A 21187-nucleotide genomic window follows, 5' to 3' on the forward strand; every position below is an offset into this window, starting at 1 on the left:
TTAGCCTGAGCTTTCTGACTTTTCCCTACATGTCCCTGAAAACTGTCGTATCAGTTCTCAGCAAGTACAAATGCCCCTTTTCCATTTTTTTCCCCCCAATGGAGTAAGCCATGCTCATCTCTCACTGCTTGCCCTCTCTTTGGGATCATTAGCAGAGAGCAGCCACACTGCAAAATGACCCTTGCATTGCACAGAGGGATTGGATTACAGAGCAGAATAACTGTGTTAGCAGCTGACAAACCACGTTAAATCAAGCTGTAGCCTATGTGACCAGACAAGCCAGTCAGTTCAAGTAAAAACAACCACCATCCTCATCTTAGAGGCTTCTGCATTTGGACAAGACTTGAGCTGGGACAAAACTGAAGTTACGACTCAAACATACTCCATAGTCAAGACAAGCCAAGAGAGCACTATGATGAGACAAGAGTGGGTATTTTTCTTCAACTCTGTTGAAATAAAACAAAAGCAACAGGTTGCACAGCAGCAACGGAGACCTCGCTGCCTACTCACATTTGAGCACTCATGAGAATGAAAAGGAGGAAAAGTTTGTCTCTCTGAAGTTGCTCCTTCTCTGCTTTTACACAAGATCCTCTGTCACAGAGGGTGCACAGGAATGCTCTGAGCCCACAGAAAATCTTCACCTGTTAATGAGACAAAAGCTTTCAGGCAAACTCAAATGAAACACAACAAAGCATAGTAAGAGATGTTACATAGAAAGAAGGTACAATAAACGTTCTGCAACCTTAAATTAACTAAGAGCATTGCAGGCATCTTGCCGGTAGTTCTGTGCTTCACTTAGCTCCTACAGTCATTCAATTCAAAGAGCTTCAGTGGAAAAGAAAATAAAGTCTTCAATCCTTAGGGAAAAGTCACAGTGAATCTCTAGAAAGCATGAAGCTGCAAATCTGAAAAGATGCCAAAGTTGACAGTTAACTGCCACATACTACTGAAGTATTTTTTTTCCCCTTTTTCTTAAACTCTTTCTTCCCATTGCCAGGCCAGACTCAAGTTTGGAAGTCAGTGAATGAATTCCACAAGTACTACAGTTTGTACTTTGTCAAACAGTTTAAAAGCGGAGGTATCAGATTTCACAGCTCTGTGAGAAGGCTGGCACAACTTCAAAGCCCTTCTGAAATATCTGTTACTTTATTCTGAACAGACAATAGCCTCTCCATAGTGAAGGCTGAATCAGTCCTTCCCTTCCAAAGCTGATTTTGACATAGCTTCGGTAAAGTAACACCAACATGTCTGAAATTTCAAGACTGTATGCCAAGGCAGAACTTACCTGTAAACTCTGGAGCAAACCAGAAAGCATTTGAGATCTCGAAAGTTTGGGCCTGTCACAACTCAAAAATGGGTTGGGTTCAAATCCCATATTAGCTTCAGTGTGCTAGTCCTGGTGGAAAGCAGGTGCTTTTAACAAGCTTTTTTAGTTACTAAAAATAACTCTCTATTACATTATCAAAACTATATAACCTTTAATTTTTCTCTTGATTGTAATTAAATTTTAAAGAGACAAATATATCAAACCAGAATTTATAAAGACAGGTCTCATAAAACCTTCCTATCCTGGGTTCTTTCAGATACGGCTATTTTTAAAAGACATAATATTTTCCTTTCTCCTTTTATATTAAGCAAAGTCAACTTTCATAGCTTCCTGCATAGATAAAACATGCAGGATTTTGTATACTTTTTACCAATCAGTTTACAATCAAAGTCTTTCACCCAATCTTAAGAATGGTTGCAAATGTCACATCCCATAAAAGCAAGGGCATGCCAGAGAAATGGATTTTTTACTAGGAATAACAAAATGAAATAAGAAATAGGAATATATATAAAAATATATATAAATATATCAAGAGCAGCAAAACTGACTAAGCAAATACTGTACTGAGAATACCCTTCTAAGCTCCAGGCCAATGGAAAATTTTGATTTACAACTGTATCATGTGCAACAGAGCTGCTACAATTCCAGACATGACAACTGGGTGATATATGTCATTTCCCATGTTCTTATATGTTCTAGTATTTCAGTTATTAAATGACAAGCTGAGAAACAGTAACACAGAGACAAGTGACAATAAAGCTGGTGAAAGGATGGTCAAAATTTGTCAAAGTGTGATGGAAACTATGGGACAAACAAAACATGAGCTGCAACGATGCTTGGAAAAAAACCCACCACAAACCACTTGAGAATTTGAACCAAGGGCAAAATGAAACACTAGACACATTCATGAGGCGAGATGGCTTATATTTGGATGATCCTTGCTAGAAAAGCTTCAGCGAAAGGGAAAGGCCAGCTGAAAGCATGGCAGTCTAATGCTTCGTCATTCCCTCTCCTTCTTCAGAACCTACTGGAACAAACTCCATACAGGGGAGAAACAATCTCAGCATTGCTGCTTAATCATAGCTCTCCTTGCTGAAGAACAAGGGGAAACAGCAGTAAAGTTTCCATGGAGTTTATCAGGAAAAGGAACTTACTCTGATGACTTAATCCCCTTTTGTCCTGTTGATCTGGTGCCTTGTACCTGCACTGTGCAGTCCAGTCCCTGGGTGACAAATCGTTTCCATGGCTTTCCCGCTGCCACCGCCCTCCATACTGCGCTCGCTTCATCAGTGTTTCATTCACAGAAATAAGGGGAGGAGACTCCTCACCTAAATTTGCGGCTGGCTTTATCAACTTGTGATGGCTTTCCTCTGTGGGGCCTGGCAGGTTTTGGATGCTGAGGAATCTACCCCGCTCTGTCATTCCCACACATGACTGACATTAACTCTATTAATAAACTTCAGGTAGATTACGAGAAGTGTAAAATCTGCCTCTTAGAGCCTGAGCCTTTAAGCCACTTAAAAGATATGAGCTGTTCTTAGATGATGCTACCAAATTTGGGAGTCTGATTCCAGTACTGAATGCAAAGCTGATAAGCTCAATATTCAGTCCATCTCTGCCCCCTTCCTTTCCAATCATCTCATCACATAACCTATATTTTTTTCCTAACTTCAAATGCTGCAATAACGCTTCAAGCTAAGCTACCCAAACACTGCAAGGTGAAGAATCAGCTGTATGTTCTATGAGGCATCCTACAGTTGCAAAATTCAATGGCAAAATGGAAGAAGAAATTTTGATGGAAATCTAGTTTGCTTTCTGTGACAAGTCCTCAACAACAGCAATGGGGGAAACAAGTTTCAAAAAAAAAAAAAAGAAAGAAAAAAGGGAATGATCTTGAGATGACACCTAAAAATTAAGATAGAATCTAAAAAGATAACAGGTAATATACATCAGCCACAAACCACAGTACTGGCTGGAATTTAAACTTATTTAAATTAGGTATTCTGTCTCATCCCCAAATGAAGGGTCTATGGGACCATATATTTTTGAGCTAACATTTTCCCATGAAACCATTCCCACCCCAGTTCAGAGATAGGCATTATGGTCAAGTCATATTTCTAACACCACTGTTTGGCTTGGCATGTTTTAGTGTGGTTATTCTGGCAGACACTTTAGCCTATGATATTTATTTGATCCCAGTACATTCCAAATTATTTTGATGAAACTTCAAGGGTGATATGAAGGGAAAGTTGTAGCCAGTAAATCACCTGGCAAGTCCCATAAAGGACAGGTCTTGATGGCCTCACCTTGACAAAGAAACAACACTAGGATGCTGATCTGTTACAAATTGGAAATGCTTACAATAAAAGCAGGTGTTCTTTTTATTGCAAAAAAGCAAGGAAATATATACAGCACAAAGAAGAGTAATATGACCCTACAGCAATGCTCACCATAGAACAGAAGGGTCATAACTCTTAATAGCAGTCAGCACTTAAGTTCATAAAGTTATTGAGGCGGTTCTCACAGCATCCCTCTCTCCTCTTTTTAAAAATTGCTATTTATGTGCATGCACAAATATGTGCACAGACACACACTTTTAAGAATGTGGACTATTAACTTAAAGGCAGGAGCTCACACTCAGCAGGAGGAGAGAGTTGTTTCTTTATCAGCACTATCTCCTTTCAACAGAACAAAACAGAAAAAGCACTGCAAATTGTAATATAATCAAGAGAAGACAGATTGAAATCCCCAAATGATGCATGGTAGTTCACACGAACTTGATTTGTTGTTTGTTTGTTTTAGGTCTGTTGCTCTTTAATGCTGCTGTAGGAATTGCAATACTTTTCCTGAAAATACAAATTTTTTGCGAGTAATTCACAATATCCAGGAATGATATAAATCACTTTTTATAGTCCTGAATACCTGAAGAAGTTGGTTTCAGAAGCACAGAAGTAGCAGCAAATGGCTTGGTCCTCAGAAATGCACCATAACCTCAGAGCACAATGTAGAAGACAGCATCTGTCATTGCCTTGCACTTGTGGAAATCAGGATGATTCTAAAGGCTGGAAATAAAAAATAAAGATACTTTCTATGTCTGTCACATTAAAGTAATTCCTAATTACTTTATAAAAATCTCACAACTTTAAAAAACAACAAATAGAAAATTTGTAGTGTTTAGTTCTGATTTGTATCCATATAGTTTTTCCCACAAATGTTCAGATGCACCGCTCCAGCTTTTAAGCTGTCCTCAATAAGAAATGCAGACATGAAATACCTGCTTTTCATCTTCCTCCAACTCAAATGCTGACTGCTCAGGAGTTAAGAATAGCAGCAGCAAGCTGATAGAAAATGAGGAAAAGGAGAGCATTTGAAAATTAATGCTCAGATTCATGGTATTATCAGAATAGGCTGACTGACAGCTACGATAATCTTACATACAACTACAGGAAATTTCATTATCTAATTTCTTTCATCGCACATAGTATAAGTAGGAAGACGAATTAATATGCAATGACTACAGTTAAATGTAAATATTTGGCCTCTTAATTTTATAGACATTCTTCAGATATCATCTAAATGGGTAGCCAGATTTATCTGTTTTTGTCTTTTCTAGAATAGATATCCCTCAAATCAAAGAGCAATAGAAGAGGACTATCTAATTTACTAAGCAACCTGCTATAGAAGCAAGACTCATATACTGACCTCTTTAACACTGACAGAGATCCAAGATGGCGATCACCTGCAGGGAAATAACTCTAAACTTACCTTGGTTCAAAGAAACTGCTGAACTGTATCCCACCTCACAGAAACAGGACTATTACTGAAACTGAATCCTGGGTGAATATTCAACATACTCTGAAACACAGTATTTCCTTCAACAGATATTGATCTTTAAACACATCCCATAGAACATGTGCACCACAACTACAACATAAAGCAAACCATAACTTGAGCCCCATAAAAAAACATCACTTCATGTAATCCACTAATTAGTAAATGCCTACTAGCAGTTAAAACTGTTGTGGGATAAAAACATAGCTGAGTTTTCGAGGACACTTTGTGACTTTTGGTGAGCTCATGGTCAGGGCTGTTGGAGCATTTGTTGGTTTTACACACATACATTCATACACACACACACACTTCATTAGAGCCAGTCACGTTCTGATGCTTCTCCCATTTCCTCTTTCCTTATCTTCTACAGTTCCACCTAGTTCACTTTTTCCTTCTTTTTATTTTCTTTTGAATAACCTTAGGGTTTTTTAGGTTCTTTAAGAAAGAAGAAAATAAATACAAATAATTTACATTAACCTCTGCATAGAGAAACAACATTGTTTCCTTCCAGCAAGTCACTTTCTTTCAACAAGCTGCACTTCACCAAATGACTGAAAAAACGCATCTTAACTCATTAATTAGTTTCCAACAAAATATTTTTTTTCTTTCTGTACTCTTAAAGCTTTTATCTACATTTTCCTCTTAAACAATAAAATTGTTTAAAGTCAAATTGCATTTCTGTAGGCATGGATTTACCAAAGCTTTCAATACAGCCCGTTTTGGATGCACCAGCAGATAGGATGGATCCCGCCTGGAAAGCTGCCACGGGCTCCAGACAGCATTTGAAGCACAGTTATGCAATGGATGCCAGGATGCCTGGGCAGCCAAATTATCCCGTCTTTACAACAGAGCTTTTTGGTGGATGGCTAATTCACACAGATCTGTGCTGGTGTCTGTATATAGAAACTGCATAACTCTCTGGACAAGGCGCAGTTGACTATGTGCTCAGAAGTTACTATATACCGACCACAGAAGTGGTCACTGGGAGTAGTTCAAAATGTTTTACAAGAATGCTTTGATGCTATCCAGAGCAGTCCTACAGACCAGTAGCTAAACTATAATTACGTTAGCTGGATCGGAAAGTCAGGGTTGAGTTGCAAGAATTCCCTTCTCAGTTCACCCATTCCAGACCCTGATCAAGACCAATGTACCTTTGGGAAAGTTCAGTTGAGTGAAAATGTAAGGCTACAGCTGAAAACCTCTTGGCTTCAGTTTTTATTTTAAAATCCAGGTCACGTCACTCTAGGAGCTGTGGCAGACGTTCCACACAGGTGCAGAGGACATGGGTATACTCTATACACAAGAAGGTACAAACAAAGAAATGTTTACAAAAATCTAACTGTACATGTTAAAAAAATATTAACATCAATTCCTTATAAGCTTTGTCTCTGGCCTGGCTACCATCTGTGACAGGGATTTTGTTATACAGTGAAACAAGAGCAAAATAGAGATTTAAACGCTGCCTGGAGCACACAAGCCCTATGTTTATTCCCAGCAACATATTCATAAATTATAAAACCGAAAGAGGACCACTTTGAGTGTGAGGGCTGTAGGAATTTACTTAGTCATGATATGTTCTGCCTGCTACTAGAACCAAAGCAGGCATTCAGGAGCTTGCAGCCAAAATTCCCATTTGTTTTAGTCAGATATGTTACCACTGTATACCTGAACACCCATCCTAAACTCCATGCATCAGGGAGGAGTGATTAATTGCACTCAGGTGGTGCCATACAAGAGCCGGGTTGGGTGCAGCCACTGCCAGGGCAGCAGACCTGTCACAGCACCCTTGCGACATCCGTGACCCACGGGGAGGGCCACTGATCAGTGACAGACAGCAGTGACCACCAGCTGAGCCCTCCCATGGCGTGGTGCACCTAGCTCCTGAGGTCACTTCAGCTGAGAGAATATCAGATAAGGCCATCAGGGGAGGATCATCCATGTGGTGTGAGTGGGGTTTAAGTTCAGCATCCATGCTCCACTCTGATCATACCTTTTCTACGGCCAAAGATCACAACTGTGCATTTTGTCAGGCTTTTTCCAGTCTTTGTTGGCTATGGTTTTTAACCCACTGTTTCCCTGCATAGACATGTCTCAGCTTGAGCCTAAAGCCTGGCTTTCACCTCCTTCAAATTTTGCTGGCATGAGGAAGGGTTGCTTCCATTGTCTGCTCTCTAAACTGGTTCTAAACCAGGGCATAGACAGAAAACAATAATTATAATCTGGAATGTCTTTATTTGCTGTGTGCCTCATGATGTTGGTTTATGGAAGTGTGTGTGCAGCATACTCCCACACCAACCCATGTACGGTTCCCATTATCATACAAAAAAAGCTGGCAAGGAACCATGACTTTTTTCCCCTCGTCACCTACCAAAGAATCCTTATGTCACTGGACTCCCTTTAAGAAGCCTCATTTTAAGCCTCACTGTTTAAACGAAACACAGCACAAACTAACACTCTAATATCTTACGGAGCGCTTCACATAGCAAAGAATTATCTTCTGTTAATTCAGCTCCCTCTCAGAAATGAACATGTTCTTTTTCCTGTCTTAGGAAGTCAAGATACCTTATTGTGTCTGTGTATTTCAGTTCACTCTGCCATACATTACCCTGATTAATTTTGGCAGTGACAAAGTTGGAGAAATAATTTAAAATTATGATCATATGGAAGTGTTGTACTTTACTGCAGCAAAATGAGCACTCCTGTTTTAACTCTGCTGACCTTTCATTTTCTGTGAAGGGGAACAGGAGGCAAAACTTGTTTCTGAAGGCATGGCCTGAAGAGTTCTCACTGTTTTGTTTTCAAATTATTTTCCTTCATAACAAATGAAAATGCATACAGCGTTACACTTAGAGAGACTGCAGTACTGTGATAGCACCGAACAGCTACACTGAAGATAGAATTAGACTAGAACACTAAGGCTGTTAAATCAAAGAAAGTCGAACAAAATTTATCTTTGTCAGCCTTAAAAAACAATAGTGAAGAAACCAAGGAATGCAAATTATAGGCATGAGAAATCTGACTCTTGTCTGCTGGGTAAAGTTTGCTTTGAAAAAGAATATGCACAAATACTGAAAACAACAAAATATGCAAAGATGACAAAGGGAGAATTTGAGCACTTTGGGCTTGTAATTTATTTCCTTTGAGTTTCATTTCTTGTTTCCTTCTCATTACAGCTATTGAAATACTTTTTAGGGAAGTATTATAACATAATGACAGTTACTATGTGAATTGCAAGTCATTCATGGCTTAACTCCTCTTTTTGAGAATTGGCCTTAACTGTTTTCAAACTAAGCATGTACTTCCTGTGTTTTCCCAAAATAACTTCTGGTGAACAATGGAGCTAGAAAAGCTGCTGATTGCTGGAAAGTGACACTCGAAGTGTCTACACAAAGATCAAATAGGAATTTATTAGAGAGCACCTATTTGAATGTCTATAATGATGTGATCGATCATTGATTCCTCACTGACAAGCTTCTCAAAGTGGTTTCTGCTCTGCATGTACACAAATGTAATGAGCAGCAAAAACCACCAACCGACACAAAAAAAAAAAACCCAAACAAAAAAAACACCAAACAAGCAAACAAACAAAAAACACCCCAAAAAACCATTAAATTCTTAAGAGCTGTTGATCACAGCTGTCCTTAAAAGATAGTCTATTCAACATCAACTTATATTACTATTATATGCATGACAAATATCCTGTTAAGAAAACAGACTGAAAAACCCACATCACTGTTATGACAATGTTATTTGCTTTGCAAGGATACGCAATTATTTTACAGTGATGGACGTTTCATTAGAAAACAATTTCACTGCATTGCCAGCTAGCAAGGTGTGTAACACACACACTGTGTGACAGAGACTCTCTTTAGATCCCATCAAAAACAAAGTAGCATGTTCCACGAGCCATTAGTCTTCTAGTTTCATGCTTCTTTTCTTCTAAAGCCAGAATAAGTTTAATAGGTTGCTATGTCTCACACTAGAAGGGTCCGTCTTTTGAGTAGTGTTGTTACCTGAGTAATCATGTTCTAAATTGTATTTATTAAATGATTAAAAAAAAAAAGTGAGTTCATTTTATATTTTGGAAGTCTTATTTCAAAGGAAATCATTCCACATACCTAATCAGGAACAAAATTACTGAACCAGGCAAAAACCACCCAGATAGAGCCTTTTAAAACCAAAATAATTCTATAACGTGGAAAAACAGTCTTATTTTCTCAAAAAACTTATGTCCCTCTACTCACACTAAAATTGGAGAGGTTGCAGTTTCAGAATCCACTGCCTTCAGTGGCAATTCAAGTTAAGGATTTCACACTTTCTCCTTTTCTTGGGTCATTTAAGTCCAAGTCAATCCAGTGACACTGCTCACAGTACGTCTCCTAAAAGTTTTCCGGGCATGTTGTGGTAGTGTAGTAGCAGCAGCTGTGCAGAGGGCAAGGTTTCATTAAGCCAATGCTGTTCCCAAAGTCAGCATACAGCAGCCAAAGAACATTCAGGTGCTAGAAGTGCTTCACAGAAAGAAAAAAATAGTTTCAGGAACGCACGAGTAGCTCACCAGTAAGGTGAAGAGACAAGGAGCTTGGCAATAACAAGCTCCGTCCTGAGATGTCCATGGGAAGAGGTATTAAGAGGAGAAAGAGGACTTGCTCACTGTGACCAAGAGGCTTCTGTTTGGACAGGGCACAAAGTCAAGACATTAGTGGAGAAGAGCATCATATCTTCAAGGAAACTACCTCTCACCATGAAACTACTGGAAAAAAAAACAGACATCTCAAAGCACTTATATATTTGTATAGAGGCATTCTTAATTTAAGGACATAATTGCTTTAAGCTTCTGTATTTAGTTTATAGGCTTTGTGTAGTAAAGACCACTTTAATGAATTTTCAGCAGGTATTGCACTGGTCTTCCTGAATAGCAGTGGTTTCCTGAGTCAGGGTCAAATGTGGCTTCCATTAATAGATTACAAAAAAGGGGTTTTGAGAACCGAAGACCTGGCTTAAAACACTTATCTTCTCGTGAGAACACCTTGACTGTGCAACAGTTATAATGAAACTCAAGAGAGGAAGTGACTGCTGGACTAAACACAGAATGAAACCTTCCAGCAACCAAGTTTTCTGAGTGAGTATGATGATATTAAGAAGAATAGAGGAAGCATTGAAGTGGACACTGAAATCCAGAGAGATAAGAAGGGCTGGATAGCACTACTCTTCTGCAATAACAAAGTTTATGTAGTTTCTTTACAAGCATTTTTATGTTGCCCAGTTCTCCAGGAGTCGAGTACTTCTTATTCTTTACGTACTCCTCCATACAACTTGGTGCAGAAGGTACTAATCATTTTCATTTTGCATACACAAAACCAAGGCAATAATATTAAAACATTTGTCCACATTCATACAATGTTTTGGAACAGGTAAGAACAAACAGCTCACTCAGGTCTCATTGGTAGCTCAGATTTTAAAAATAACACAGCAGGCAGAAGTCTCTTGATCTTTCACATACATGTGTCATGTTCAGACCCTTCTCCTTATCTTTCACCTCAGATGACAGCCTTCAGGATCAGCCACATGACTGGGAGACTGGTGATGAGCCAACAGACTGCCAAGCCACTTCACACAGCGAAAGCCTGACAAGGAAGAAGCCCAGGCAAATTGTTTCCTAGCAAATTTAGGAAAGAGAAGTTCAGATTACCTTTTCCTGTGGGATCCCGCTGAGATGGCACTGGCCACGTGGTTGAAGGAGATGGACTGCATGACTAAGGGACGCTGGCAAGAACCCCAGCAGCGGGCTGCATTACGGCAGTCACAGATGCACTGTGAAGAAGCTGAAATTAACGTCACATAGGCCAGTGACAAAGGCACACTGACAGTACAAGCAAGATGACTCTGACAGGTAGCTGAGGAAAGCCAGATATTGTGGTAAAACAGCTGGCTAGGCAGCACAGCAACACCTTCCTCTGTGGAGGCAAAGGCCTGCAGTCAGTGCACGAGGCCTTCAGGCTGCTCTGGAGAAAACAGATTTAATTCTAGTTACTGAAACCACAGGAGTATCTAGAAGTTGTTAAAAGGACAACCTTTTTTCCTCTGAAGTTAGTCATGGGTGTATTTAAAGGACAAATAAACACTTTCTGGCCCTTCATGGGCTCAATCCGCATTTTGGGTTGAGACCGTGACCACAGCAACTGGACACTCATCTTACTTCCACCAACCCTTTAAAAACAAAAGCCAATGACTTCTTGTTGATTTCAGAAGACATGGTCTAAGAAAAAAAGAAAAATGGCAAGTTTGCCTTGCACCCACCTCAGCTGACTGAGAATCAGGATATGCGAGAAATTTTGTTGCTGTTCTCAAACTCCTGCCTTAATCACTTTCCAAACAGCGGTTTAAAAAAAATAAAATGCTGTTCTACATTTACCAGCTGAAGATGAAACAAGTAGATTGATACATGGTTATAATTATAATTTCTTCTTTCAGTTAATGTTCAAAAAAGTAGAAAAACAGAGCACTACCGTTATGGTAAAGAAACCTAACAGGGCAGTACCACTGTCCACAACAAACTGAGGAGAATATTCCTCACATTTCAACTCCATTGTACTTTACTGACAATAAATAATTCATGGCATAACTGACATTGTATTCAGTCTAATTAATAATCAGTTATTAAAAGAAACCCCCTCCAAACAGGAGAGCGGGACACAGGAGGTGTCCCTTCCCAGCTGAGCAGGAGGGCCCCTCAGGTCCCGCCTCCCCAGCCCTGCGCTGCAGGAGGGACATTCGGCTCCACTTCCATACCTGGAGGGTTCAACCATGACATCAAACAGCCAAATTGTGCCACACTGATTGTGAAATCTAAAAATAGAACCATAAAAGAAAGGCAGAGATTGTGACTGATGCCGACAATATACTGTAATGCCACAAGCCTTTGGATAGTCAGACAGGAACAGAGCTGTAAGGCAGAACTTTTCAAAAAGTATTGGAAAAAAATATCAAAGACGTTATCCGGTATTTTAAATTTTTTATCAACTCTGTGGCAGCCTTGTTGCTTTAATGATTTTTCCTTGCAACAATCTACCCTATAAAAATATGGTAGGCGATTTCTCCAGTCAGGTCTATTTCCTCTGAATAACCAGTGCTTCAGTTTCTACATGTAGAAGGATCCTTGCAGCCAGAGGGATACCCACCCAACAGAGCCTTTCTGTAGGTTGTGCAGCGTTCAGGGAATTTCCCAGCAGTCGCTTTTCCATGACCCTTGGGTAATGCAAAGTATCCATTTTCAAACCATCTACCAATTCAGATCAGGAGTTGAGAACAGCACGGAACCTTTTACAGAAAACATCTCACCAGTGAGCTTTGTGAGGGGCAAGGTGTTTGAGTTCCCCCTCCCTCCTGCACCCAGCTTCGCTCTGTCTCACAGTACAGATGTTTCTGTGGCATCTGAGCCTGCCCATTGCAGGCATACACTAACATTTGATTACCTCATTGCTGACAGTCCAAATGTAGAATACAAAACTCCACCCTGAAAGAATTTTTATACAGAAGTTAGAATAACACCTGTTTCATCAAGTAGTCATTGATTAGCGTCCACCTTTTGCTCTTATATATAAATGTTCTTTCAAAATATATATTTGGAAAGAAGCCAGTATGACAGATCATGGTCCTTCCCATCTCAGATTCCTCATTTCACTTCTGAGAGTAGTATCACCTTAGCGGTACAAACACAAAAAAAAGAAAGAGCTCTTCCACAAACTGAAAGTCCTGTATTTCCTTCTACTCTTTTCCATTCCCTATCCTACAGCCTGAAGAATTTCACACAGACATCCGATAAGTTCACAGACAACTTATTTATGGTATCTTCAAAGTCACAGCTTAATGAAATTACTAATAGGCAGGTAAACACAAGGTGAACTGGACAAGGGTGAATACTGTCACTTTACACCAGTGAACTAGCCTCAGGCTTGCAAGCTGAAAACAAAACAAGGAAATAACAAAAAAACAAACATCGGCTGCACCCAAACATTGGTTGGAGGTCACACAAGAGATGGGTAAAAGATTCGCCCTAGCTTCATTACTTTTAGTATTGCTTCTTTAAACTAAGCTGTCTTTTGTGGATTAAGCTGCAGAATGAAGCACTCAAACATCTATCCAGATTGATTCAATTAACAGTCAACACATTGTACTTAAGCTGCTACCAAGTACTAGTTTCAGCTACTCACTTCAAGAGCAAACGTGAAGGCTGCTCATACTGCTGCATTAATCTGTCGCTGCAGAGTTGCTTTATGTAGCTGAAATATGGCAAACACTAAGTTGTCAGGACCCATTTAAGCACATAGTACTCATTACACAGCCCTTGAGTGTAATAGAGGTCACGGATAATAGCTCCAGCCAAAAGTCAGTTGGGAGCAAGATGGACACAGAACCTCAGTTCTTAAATATGCCAAAAGTACAGCAACAGCACTAGAAAATGCTTATAAACAGGGCCTGAATTTCCTTCTTGCTTTCTGAATGTGTACTTTTGCTGGGAAACAAACAGACAAAAGACATATAATATTTTATATACTAATTAAAGAGGTTAGTATCAAAGACTAGAAGGATGAAAATTTACATAGAGTTCCACAACATACATGTCAACTCAGCATCAAATTGAGCTTGAACACAGCAATCCTTGCAAAAACCCAAGTGTAAAGTGTTGCTTTTGCTCCTGGAAATTGCCTCAAATGGTTTTTCCAATCCCTTTCATTTTCAACCAATAGCACGAATAAACGCATTCAGTATAGTTTTTGAAAACTGAAGCTGCCCCAGTAATGAAGCCAGAAAATAACTCAATAACCAGAAGCTTCCACTTGAAAAAAATTCAAAGGAAAATAAACTCTTGAGCATCTGAGTTTTACAAGCTGATATAGGACTGATCCCATTTGCTCATTTTCAAACTTAAAGAAATGACAATGTATTCTGTGGCAGGCAGAAAAGAATTCATAAAAGGATAAGATAGGATAGTACCATATTTTTGAGGTATTCACGCTTTAATTTAAAAGTGTTTGGTTCATAATAGTCTATTTATTAAAGTTTGCAATTTAGAAGAATAAAAATCTCTGCAACAAAAGAATCCAGAGTTTCAGGTTTGGTTATGAATGCATTTTGCTTCAAAAGCCTTTTCAAAACATTTTCTAAACAGGCATGTTTAATTTCACTAGGAAAAAGATAATGATTAACATAAAAACAATGCACATTAGCGTCATTAGCAAGCAGTTTGTCTGGCCATACACTACCTTTAACGTGAATGGAAACCCACCAGATCAGCACCATCCTCCCCCCACCATTCCCTTCCACAATGACCATCATCAATTCCTTCAGTTTTTTAAAATGCGTATTTTATGAATAAAAATTCTTCAGAGGTATCACTGTGCAATACTTCTATAGGATTAAATGTATTCACTATGGCCTTTTAAAACTTAACAGTAGCTTCCAGTACCTACACACCTATTATTTCAGTAATTGCTAGAGCATCCAAATTATCTGAAACAATACAAAGCACAATGCCCATAAAATACTGTTCTATCCAGGGCACTTTAAAAAAAAAAAAAAAATCTTTAGATAAAATGAAATGGGTAACTTACGAATTTAAATACTGATTGGATGCATGTGTCTCTCTTTTTAAAGCAAGCACTGTCTTCTTAGATATTAACGGCTCTCTGGAAAAATACACACCAATGCTCATATCAAGAGCAACAGGATCAACCTGCCCCCTCTGACATAAAAACAAAACAAAGCCTCGTGTCTGTTACTGACTGGTGTAAGCCCCTTTTGAGGAGACCGTTCTGTTGGCACCAGGCAGAGTTTCCAAAGACAGCACCTGGGCGGCCGCGGGTCCCTCTCGTGCAGCAGCATCACCTCACAACACTCTCACATCTGCCAGCACAACCACTCAAGCAATTGTTGCCAGTGATCTGGAATGATTTATGTGTTCTTAAGCTACAAGTCCTTTTTGAGTTGACAGGGTCCAAGTGGTTCTATATGTGCAATAACACCAGCAGATCTAAGGGAATGGTGAGCCTCTCGCAAGAAGAGACGTGAAAAATAGCTGTGCAATGGCCCCTTCATCTATACTGTAGTCAGAAGAGGACATTATGTTAACCACAGCCTAACCCCAGACACCATAAACATCTCAGGGGAAAGAAACCCCTTCTTTGAGGGTTTGACAGCCTGCCTGCAGGGAGAGCTGGTGCTTTGAGCACCTGCCTTTTCCTGATCACAAGAATCCTGTAGAATGTGCAGTGGTCCATGGAGGTGCCTGGCAGGAGCAGGAGGGATCAACAGGGACCTGACATGGCTTTGAGTTCAATTATCACTTCAACCACCTTTCAGTGGGAAATCCGCGATCTCAGTATTTTTCACAGTCCCCAAAGGAACTAAGGCTCTGCAAATGGTACACACAAAAGAATTTCTATCCGCATAGAACCAGAGCGGAGCACAGGAGAGTCGCAGAAGAATTCTTCCTCATCCTTCCTCTCGCACCGATTTCCAGATAATCGTCTGGGCTATTCTTTTTAAATTTTATGCTGAAGTCTTGGTATGGCTTCCAGTGACTTCACTTGCTGTGAACTCTTCCACAGACCTAGTGGAAGCAGGGCTGTATCCTGAAGATTCTCCAGAAAACTGAAACAAGAGCTTTAGTGAAATAATTCAAGGAAGCATACTCCCTACTACACCTAATTACACTTGACTTTATTCTTAAGTTACGGTGATTCATGGCCATTCTCAATTACACACAATGGAAACACCAAAGAAACATGGTGAGATAATCTGAGATATTTGAGACAGTTTACCAGGAAAATAAAAACCCCAAAAAAACACTACAGCAGATAAAACAGTATCTAGTTTATTACATATAGAAAGAGATTTCCAGAATTTACAAACACCCACATTTTCATTCCAGGGAGTCAATTTCAAAAGTTCACCCTTTTCTGTTTTCATTTTGTTTTGTGGTTTTATGTTGGTTGTTGTTGTTGTTTTTCTTTACAATATATACAATGGAAGACTTTGATTTATTTATTCTGATTTTTTTTTTGTCGGTTCCTGTACAACTGATGAATTCAAGTTGACATTTGTAAATACCATGTACAGTAATGTTTGTCTTCATTGTAGTTAATACAGACTACTATTTTACAAGGAGTACAAAATTATTTTTCTTTTGGAAAGAACTCAGCTCAACATCAGGGTTATCTTACAACTGATAGTATCAGTAAATATGACTGTACAATCAAGGCCCAGGGACCAATGACTCATATTATATTATTTTCTGAATTACAATCTTAAAACAAGAATAGTACCCTAATCTATTCTTAGAAGCCTTGTTTTAAGTAGGTTTCCCACTCTGTTTACAACAGAATATAGTATACCTCAGTTCCACATCAAAAAAGATGTGCTGTAGGAAAACTTACATTTTAATTAAAAAAGTACATGTATAAATCAAAACCTATGTTAAATATTTAATACTCTTCAACCAACATTAAGTTTTGTATGCAATAATTTACAATGATGATTTGTCATACAGGTTTTCAGCAGCAAATGAAGTTGTGTAAATGTGCTAGTAAAATACCCATTCTCACCATGACATAGTGGTGGGCACATCAGTTCTTTGTGGCCAGCTAAGTCCTTATGGTAGAGGATGAAGTAAGAGACTCATTGTCCAGGTGTCACAGTGCTTCTGCTTGGCACAACACGGGATGTGCAGCTCAGTCAACTAACTCCTGAGGTTTGTGTAAAGTAAACAAACTGAACTGGATGCATCGTACCCATTTACAGAGGAAGAGGAGGAGGAGGAGGTGAGGTCCTAGTTGTGATAGCATGAAACATTTATAGTCTTGATACCCATGAGTTAAAAGAAGGATTTGCTGAGGTTGTATAGGTCATCATTCTGAAATTGAAAGAGAAAGAAAATTAGCATCATGGGCACTTTAAAAGCTTTTCTGTAATTACTTCCCTCCCCTTCCTTTTCTTTTCCTTTAAAAGAATTCTCATCCAAACTGAAAACGTTAGTACCTTGAAAAATTATGGCATACCCAGTTGAACTGTACTCACGCATCTGAATCCCAGAAGTATTTAAAACAGATGTTGGCAATAAAATTCAAAGCAGCCAGAAATACATTTAAAACTTGCAAGAGATTCACCTAAGCAGAAACAATTTAAGTGTCCATACTGATTAACTCTGACAAGCTCCTGTGTCAAGAGAAAGAAAAGCTCAAACTATCAGGCTGCTCTTGGTGTTTTTACCCACTACAAAAAAAGACACATTAGATATCAAGTCTCCTTGTAGGGCCTCCTGGCCACCTGCAAACGACACGGCTTGCATGAGAACGAAGACCAAGGAATGGAACATTAGGGGTGCAGCATTACCACTCTCTAGCGACACAAAAATTTTTTAAAAAATTGTACTCAGAAAATCCTGTTAAAGTCCCCAAATGTATCTACATTTTGCTTCTCTCTCAAAGAGAGGACTAGGTATATCACAAGGTCCTGCAACCCTAATCATGCCCAGCACAGGTTTACTGGGGAATACATGTCAGAAGCTGCCTTTGATCCTGTCCCACCAGTCTTCCCCGACTCTTGGCTCCAGCCTCCCTCATCTAGCACACATGGTGCAACTCGCTCTGTCAACAGGACCTCTCAACTCTGCTTTTCAGCTGATTTTACACAGGCAAGTCATCAGTACAAGGACTCTAACCACGAGTGACACAGTGCACAGCTCAGAGCTCTCAGTGATGATCTGCCTCCTGTCCCGCCAGCAATCCAGGGGCAGCAGATGCTTCAGCCCCAGCGGGACAGTGTCCCTGCTGGAGGACACAGGGCTGAAGTCGCAGGCCGGGGCACCACACGGTGCTCCCACGGCACCCAAGGCCTTGCTGCAAATGGCTGCATGGGCACAGTGTCCTCCGCCCGCCTGCCGTGGTATCGGCCATCCCCAGCCACGGGCATCAGCCACCGGTGCCAGCCACCCCCTGGCCACCACAGCCCACAGGCTCATCCTCCTCTCTGCACACCGCAGTTGCACACAGCCATACCCACTGGGGACTGAACAACATGAAATGAATACTGGTTTTGTTTTCACTGGGGTTAGAGGACTACCAGCATTTACATTTCAGGAGTTTCGCCTAACATCAGATGAAGCAAGACTTAGATTTCACATAAAAGTGTGTCTATTTCTATATTCGATATTAACTATGCTCCTGAAAAGATGGGTAAACACTGTTTTCCTCAGTACAAATAAAGGCTTCCCATAGACACGCTGAAGTAAAAAAACTGAAAAGACCTCCTGTCCTATATTCTTTAATTGCCCAAGAAACAGAATTTACTTTGTGTGGTCCTTCAAGTGAAAGGAAAGTCTATCCCTGCAAATGATGTGTGGTATGCTGTGAAAACTCCCTGGAGAATTATCTCACAGATCTCTTATTTACTTTCAGCTTTCTTCAGCACTCACATTGCAATCTACTGGAATGTTCCTACCCAAATATCTATATACAGCTTCACATAGCTTTGCAGCTTCCAACTACGTTGGACCTAAAATTAGCCAGTAATGCCATACTTTATTAATAAAGATGAGCGACAAAGGAGAAATGTCTTCATTTAAATGGAGGAGCAAAGTGTGCGTGATTTGCGTGCTGTGTATCCAAGGCGAGTGTTTGGCCCCGGCTCCCACCAGCAGGGTGGGAGGAACAGGTGGGTGCCCACCCATGGCCCCACCTGCCCTGCACGTCCAGGGCAAGCAGAAAGCAAGCAAGAAACGGCTTTTCTGCATCACTAGGCCTTATTCTGCTAAGAGATTTTAAGTACACAAATAACAACTTGCAGTATCAGGGCCAAGTATTAGACCCCTTCACTAGTAGTCAGGTCATCTAAACTGAAATACATCATGTATTAAACAAAGTGGCCTGTCCAATTCAGTTCCTCACCCATTCAAGCAATATGGTGAAGACGTTACTGCAACCACTACTAGCAGGCATTTATTCCTGGATTCAGAAGCCAGAAGAGCAAAGGAAGAGAGGGACTAACAAGTCTGTTTGAAAAACAAAACACTTCCTAGAGGAATTCACTAAGAAAATAATTCTGAGGAAACCCGCAGTTACAGAAATCCACATACTCACATTTCAAAGTCCTGCATGTGTGTAACAACAGTGAAAAAACACAGCAGACTGAAATATCCAAGAGTTTGAGACTTGGGGTGAAAAGCCAGTATCATGTAAGACACGACCTGGTACTGCTACATTTCATCCACAAAATAAAAATTGTGTAACTGAGAATGACAATCCATGCTACTATTACAGGACAGTGGTGCCGGCAAACAGCCGCAGTGAGAGCAAAGCTGCTTCTCCGAGGTCACTGGACATACAGTCATCCTACAGGGCCTTGGATCGAGGGAATTCTTGTTTGTGTGCAACTTACACCCAAAGGCCCCATTCTCAATTTTAGCATATAAATGCATTTTGCTGGACTTAAAATAATATTTCTTAATTTTTTGAGAAAACACCCTTCATCTCTCTCTCCTCAGTGAACTATTATAGTATATTTCAAGGCGAAAGTACCTTATTGAGAATTGAAGTCATCATCTGGATACCTCATTGTTTCTTATCAACAGCCATCAGCATTTCCTTAACAACATATAAAAACAGTGCAGAAGTGTTTTAATAGAGAGTGCTAGGACTGCAGCGAGCTGAGGTAAGGATCATTAAAACTACTGACATCACTGTTGGCAAGCAGAGAAAAGGGAAAACCTGTGTTTAATCTATTTCCTATTCACCACAAGTTTCAGCTGGAGTCCCCAATAATGCAGTTTGTGGTTGACTTTATGGAAAAAATTAGTGATGCAAGAAAAATGTACTGAAACAAATAAGCATCTTTAAAAGTTACTATGAGGTACCTTTGACAAGCAGTCTCTGTTCAACATCTGTTACAACACACATGCAGATAACACTCATGCACGTTCCAGCTGGCAACGCCTTCTTCTCAAATCTATTAGTCCAGGCTGGATACGACACAGTTCCTATTACAGTTGAACTCCCATTCTTAAATCTAGTAACTAAAAATGAGTTGATACTTCATTTTATTTCCATTATTGGAGAGCTGGAGAAAGAAAGAAGTACTTAAAATTTGAACTCTCCAAGAGTGGAGTTTCTAGACAATCTAATAATATATCTTTCCTGAAGTTAACAGAATTTGCATACACAAAATAGATGTGTTGTTAAAATATACTTGAAGTGTAACCCTTACTCCTTCCTTACAGACCATTTTCTTTGAAAAGTAACCAGGGAGGAACAAATACATCAAAACAAATGAAAGTGAAAACTCGAGCCATCTTCAAGCAAAAGACTTTCCAACAGCCAACTTAAACTTCTATTATTTACTATTAAGGGCCAATAATGTGATTCTCCCTAAAACACGAATAGAAATGTCCTTTTAAAGGGTCATTTCACTTCAAAACAAGTAAAATGATGTGGAGTTGCTGTTGAAGCTCCTCAATCATTTCAGCAAATAAATGCAACTACTTTGTCACTGATTAAGAGGGCAAGGCAAACCCTGGCTCCCAAGGAGCAAACCTGCTCAGCATGCTGTGACACCCTTCCTGTGTCAGCTGGACAGCTGTTTAGGAGACAACTCTACAAGTAACAGAGTCAGGTCAATGAAAAGATGAGTCTTGACTGAAGAAAATGCAGATTTCTCCAGACCTACTGAAGGAGGATCATTTCCCAAGTCAGCCATCAACCTCGCTAACCAAACGTATTTCCCAAAACTGCATCTATCCCACCAGCACCTCATTTGAAATGATGAGCAACTAGGACTGGTTGAAGACTCCCTGTCAAAGTTCCTAGTTATAAATAAAAGATTTTAGAAGTAAATGCATTTGTTGTTTACTTTAGGTTCATACAGATTATCCTATTCTGTCTTAAACAGTGATTTACTGCAAAATGAACGCATCTACCTAGGAAAAAAACAAAAACAAAACCAAAATGCTCAGTAACAAAAGCTCCAAATAAAAAGAAA

General features: G+C 39.7%; 1 protein-coding gene and 1 long non-coding RNA gene across 4 annotated transcripts in view; both read right to left on the reverse strand.

Moving 5' to 3' along the window:
• The window catches only part of LOC139828597 (uncharacterized), a 33405-nt gene extending 29020 nt beyond the window's left edge, over nucleotides 1–4385 (reverse strand). For both annotated transcript variants that reach the window (XR_011740395.1, XR_011740394.1), the window contains exons 1-2: nucleotides 4250–4385; nucleotides 511–641 (exon numbers count right to left, since the gene is read on the reverse strand). This is a non-coding gene — a long non-coding RNA (uncharacterized lncRNA). The remainder of the gene's footprint in view (nucleotides 1–510; nucleotides 642–4249) is intronic.
• Nucleotides 4386–16010: 11625 nt separating this feature from the next.
• The window catches only part of IRS1 (insulin receptor substrate 1), a 52731-nt gene continuing 47554 nt past the window's right edge, over nucleotides 16011–21187 (reverse strand). For both annotated transcript variants that reach the window (XR_011740488.1, XM_065844907.2), the window contains one exon: nucleotides 16011–17069. The gene's annotated coding sequence lies outside the window, so the exon portion shown is untranslated. The remainder of the gene's footprint in view (nucleotides 17070–21187) is intronic.

Source organism: Patagioenas fasciata, chromosome 9 (genome assembly GCF_037038585.1).
Source record: "Patagioenas fasciata isolate bPatFas1 chromosome 9, bPatFas1.hap1, whole genome shotgun sequence".
Classification (NCBI taxonomy): Eukaryota; Metazoa; Chordata; class Aves; order Columbiformes; family Columbidae; genus Patagioenas; species Patagioenas fasciata.